A 6000-nucleotide genomic window follows, 5' to 3' on the forward strand; every position below is an offset into this window, starting at 1 on the left:
ACTTCTAAAGAATAATTTGACATTCGCATAATAATAAAACTATTTATGCTTAAAAGGACAACATATGCATATGAACTCATAAAATCATATCAAGCAAATAAATTGCACAACAATAACAATTTAATGTATGAGCATATACTATAGTAAAATTCAAATAATAATTTGAATAACAATTTTAAGATAACACTTTTCAATTCTTGAAAATGTCAAATTGTAAGCCCAAAACAATTTAGACAAACATATATAACAAAGAATTTTATAAAAACAAACAGACCCAATTTTTATTGAATGGGCCAGGCCCATATCTAGACCCGGCGCAGCCAGCTTCATCCCCATTATCTCAAACATTAGCAGATCGAAGGGGAGAGAACAGATCGAAGGTGAGAGAGATCGAAGGGAGAAGAACCGGCCGGAAACCGAGGTCCAGCACCGCCTTCACCCTCAGCCGGAGCTTCACGCCGTGACGCTCTGCTGGAGCGCCGCGCCTCCGCCTTCTGCCTGACGATCGCAGCAGTGTGCCGCCGGCCTATCCACCGCACCGGGTCGCAGGATGTTCACCCAGCCGCTGGACGGCATCGCCGTTTTACGTACTCATCAGGCGGTAATTATCCGTTTCACTCTAGCAAATCTATATACAACTGCCTTCTTAGAATTTCTCTCTTGAAATCCTTAGGAGTGCTGATGAAGAACGAGACCGGATTCTGGAATTTTTATTTTAATACTTTCAGAGATAAGCGATCTGTTCTTAGTCCAGAGTTTGGTGCAAATTTTATGTCTAACATTGCAACCGATCTCCCCCGCGACGCGAACCTCCCCGGGAAAGAAGGAACCGGCCACCGACGATGGAAATAACAAAAAAAACTGGTGGCAACGCAAAGAAGAAGAGAGAAAAGAAGGTATTTTCGAAATAAAAAAACTCTTCCCTTTTCTGTTGAATTTTCGAAAAAAAAGGTCTTTATGTATTTTTTTTTTTTTTGAATATTTCGAAAAAGTAGAAAGAAAAAAAACAGTCTGTTTATAGATTTCCATCCATGTATAATTGTATATTCTGAATTTTCATATTTCATTGATCCTATGTCAATCTCAGTAATATTGCACCGATTTCCTATTCGAAAGCATAAAGGAAATATTTATATATAACAGCATATACAAACATTCATAATTTACCAATGCAAATTGCATGTATATTTCTGAGAGCAGGAAAGCATATATATTCCATATGAACAGGATTTCATAATGTAAACATGCAATTTATTGACAATTTTAACAATTAGTAATGTTAATTTAGAAAATCAACATACCATTCACCAAAGAGCATGCTGATAACGTGTTGTAATGTTGTTTGTGCCCGTTGGCCTTTAGCTCCTAACCGGTGAGTTGTAGCATTTGTATCAATAATATAAAAGATAAAAGTAAAATATAGAACAAGAGATATGGGTGAAAGAGGAGTAAAGATTCCATTATACCAACTCATCATTTGAGTACAAGGAAGAGATATATATAATACATTTGTAACGGAAAGCAGTAAATGATAGATATAAATATGAGCGTTACAACTGTTACAAAAGCTACTCATAATGTCCACATTATTAATAAATATTTTATAACAGTAGAGAATTTTTATAATGGTTCGACAACTGCCTACTCCACTCTTCCCTTTAATGTCCAAAGAGGTTTCACTAGTATTTTTGACAATAATACAAGTGCAAAGTCACATAGTGTATCCATAACGCACTGTTGACTGGCGATGGTGCTCATCCGATCCGGATGTCACCCCCGCATATCTTCAACACTTGATTTTCAACTCCAAGGATGAGCCACAAAGTCACCTTGAGTAGAAAATCTCCAACCACAAACAGGTAGAATGTGATTTTGTTTGTTTTCACAAACTGTTAGAGGTGAACCTGAGTATTCATAGAACCTCTAAGTTGCTCTAGATTTTGCCAGGAAGTTTTGTCTCTCTCTGAAATCTTGCACTAGAAATCTCTTGAAAAATCTTAACGATGACACACGCACATCAATCAAACTTCTATTTTCTGCCAACAATTTTTCTAAGCTTCCGAGTCATCTATTTATAGCATAGAGGTGAGGGTAGACTGGTAATTCGATCTCTATTAATTTGAATATGACTGTTGCCCCCTAGTGCGATAGGTTTCCAATTCTGCCACAACACTCCAATGTGCTGCAATGTACTGCTTGTCCTTTTCAACTCTAAGGATGAGCCACTTGATTTTCACCCCCGCATATCTTCAACACTTGATTTTCAACTCTAAGGATGAGCCACAAAGTCACCTTGAGTAGAAAATCTCCAACCACAAATAGGTAGAATGTGATTTTGTTTGTTTTCACAAACTGTTAGAGGTGAACCTGAGTATTCACAGAACCTCTAAGTTGCTCTAGATTTTGCCAGGAAGTTTTGTCTCTCTCTGAAATCTTGCACTAGAAATCTCTTGAAAAATCTTAACGATGACACACGTACATCAATCTAACTTCTATTTTCTGCCAACAATTTTTCTGAGCTTCCGAGTCATCTATTTATAGCATAGAGGTGAGGGTAGACTGGTAATTCGATCTCTATTAATTTGAATATGACTGTTGCCCCCTAGTGCGATAGGTTTCCAATTCTACCACAACACTCCAATGTGCTGCAATGTACTGCTTGTCCTTTTCAACTCTAAGGATGATCCACTTGATTTTCACCCCCGCATATCTTCAACACTTGATTTTCAACTCTAAGGATGAGCCACAAAGTCACCTTGAGTAGAAAATCTCCAACCACAAACAAGGTAGAATGTGATTTTGTTTGTTTTCACAAACTGTTAGAGGTGAACCTGAGTATTCACAGAACCTCTAAGTTGCTCTAGATTTTGCTAGGAAGTTTTGTCTCTCTCTAAAATCTTGCACTAGAAATCTCTTGAAAAATCTTAACGATGACACACGTACATCAATCTATATAACTTCTATTTTCTGCCAACAATTTTTCTGAGCTTCCGAGTCATCTATTTATAGCATAGAGGTGAGGGTAGACCGGTAATTCGATCTCTATTAATTTGAATATGACTATTGCCCCCTAGTGCGATAGGTTTCCAATTCTGCCACAACACTCCAATATGCTGCAATGTACTGCTTGTCCTTTTCGGTAACAACTTTTGTCCTCTTCTTCTCATTCTTCGTGAATTTGAAAAAAAACATGCAACAACTGTCCTTTGTTCATAAAAGGCTGGGTGGAATATAATCTAGGCATCTTCATCTTAGAAACCTTTTCAGATTTGGTTAGATTAGCTACGTCTTTCCTGTTGATGAAGTGCGGGCCTTATGACTTTTCTGAAAAAAAACTTATGACCTAGCTGGTAGATGTCTTCTAATTTACTGTATTTGTAAATTCTGCCGAGAGATCCTTTTGGTCTGCTGTTTTCTCTTTAGACTTCACTTTAGCTTATATGTTTTCTTCATTTCTGTTGTTTTACCGTAGCTTGAACTAGAGCAGTGTAACACCCTATTTTTCTACAATCTAAATCTCAAATACTTTAACTTTAAACGGGATAAATAAACAAGATTAGATAACTTAAACCAACCAATCCAACAAAAACGGGTGTCGACGCCACTGTCACCACCCACGGTGACTGCATAGACTACAAAGGATAACTAACTAGAGTAAAGCTCATCAAAACAACATCAATAACTTGGGGAACAAACCTCGGTGTCCACGCACCAACAAAAGGAGGATCAGTCAACATAATCTAAACATCAAACATCTAAAGTAGAATCTAATCTAGAATCTACTAACTCGTAACTACGCACTAAACTATCTCGTGCGCTCTCAAACACTGGGCCCACCTGAAAGGGGTTATAAAAACAAGTAGGAAAATAAACCCGTTAGCAAATTAATGCTAAGTATAAAGCCACTCAACCCTATAAAGTACTACAGATATAGATTTGGAAAACATTTGGCATTCACACATGATCTCAAGTACTTTGCAACACTTAAACAACAATCTCAATACATGCTCATAAACAACTCTATATGCTTGCAACCTATACTTCATATAAACATGATTTCTCAAGTACTCAACTTAAACACAAATCTCATGCTTTAAACAAATATCTCTAAACATAGCTCAATACGCAAACTCATGCTCAGACTGATAGATAAAGAGATACTTAACACTCAATAAGCAAGCTCATGCTATCATGCCAACTCATAAATAACAACAAAGTACTGTATTTCTCATTATACTCTAAATGTAAATCATGCAAGTCATGCAACAAGAATTGTTTCATGATGCTTGAAATTTTGCATTTCCTCAATTTAAGGATATTAATGGGATTAAATGACTGATGGATTAGACTGACAGAATCAACGATGATATCAGTCAGTTAGATAGATAGCTGATTTGATTGCAGAAAGAGAACTAAGGCAGACAACAAAAGAAGCAACACACAAGATGTTTACCCAGTTCGATACAGTGTGTATCTACATCTGGGAGACGATCACAGAAACGTCCAATCCACTAATTCATAATCCAATGTAGAAAGGTAGAGAAACAATAATCTCACCCAAGTGCCCCACACAAGGTACGTACCCAGTCTACACAGATTTAGTGGATTGTTGAAGTTGGAGAGCCGTGCATACAGAAGTCCAATGAAATCCCTTCACTTGGAGAGCTAACTCTGATGCAGTCCACTTCAGTGACGCAACCCAAAGTTGTTCCCACAACTGTGTGATCTTAGCGTCCTTTTCGTTTAAGCAACGATATCTCTTCTCAAGTTCTTCATCATAATCAACAAGAACAAATTATCTTGAGAAGAGGCATGATAATCAAAGATGTGGTCTCTTAGTATATGTCGGAGTGTTTCTTTCTTCTCAAAAGCGTAACCCTAATTCATGACCGAATAAGGGTACTTATACTTCCATAGCAAGAACACTTTCCAAAATGCATCTCTGATTGTAGATGGTAGGACGATATGAGAAGAATGTAATCTTAAAGATTCGGTCCATACCTTTCCAATACAAATCCGCTGATATTCTTTCCAAAGCTGACTTCTTAAACCGCGTTCAGTAAAAAGGAAATATCTTCCTAAAACAGATCTTCAGTGTCAGTACGTCTGTTGCTGTATCTGATCAATCAGTCTTCTGTAACACAAACCGACACCAAGCTAACCCTATCTTAGATTGCCATTATAATATTGCCAATTATATGTTGGGGGTTTTTGAGCACTTAAAACACTAACAATGCTATAAGTAAATATATATATACTCTCGCTCTTATATAAAAAAGAACATTTATGTGGAGGTTTCTTTTGAGTCACAACGACTCACTTTTCTCTTCTTTCTCTTGAGTCTCTTGACCCGCTTTTCTCTTCTTTACTTTCTTGCTTTCTTTCCGTACTCGTGGGCGAGGTAGGAACTTCACCAATATGTGAACAAACCTATCCGGGCTCAGCATCTCCCATCTCGCCCACAGAACCACTCTCTTGGTTCTTATCTCAATCTCTGTGAAATCAGGTATTGTACTTGTCAGTGTGCACACCCCCTAACCAGGATTCCAAGCCCGGCGGGTAGTATCCAACCTAGTAACCCGAGAATATCGACCAAGTTACTTCTTAAAATCTGTCGGCCCTCTTTGACCATTTCTTTCCTTTCTCAAACTTTCTTTCTTTCCCTTTTCTTCCGAAAGGACATAGCCCTAACGGGCCTCCAAAACTCTATTTTCCTCACAATAGATAGCATATAGCTAGATATATCTCATGCAACAAACTCTAACTTATGCCTTGCCATGCACATAAATCTCAACAACTTCTTTTTCTCACATTTTGGAAATCAAATATCATGCAATCTTCTCAATGCAAATAGATAGTGATTTTCCAAAGTAGATATAGGTTTCTGAAATAGATCTTAGGCTTTACTTAGAGCCAATTATGCACTTTAAATTTAAATATGCTAATGTGCTCTTTACTGTGAAACATGCTCTACATCTCATTCACTGTGAAACAAGGAAA

This window comes from Ipomoea nil, unplaced genomic scaffold, assembly GCF_001879475.1.
Source record: "Ipomoea nil cultivar Tokyo-kokei standard unplaced genomic scaffold, Asagao_1.1 scaffold2792, whole genome shotgun sequence".
NCBI lineage: Eukaryota > Viridiplantae > Streptophyta > Magnoliopsida > Solanales > Convolvulaceae > Ipomoea > Ipomoea nil.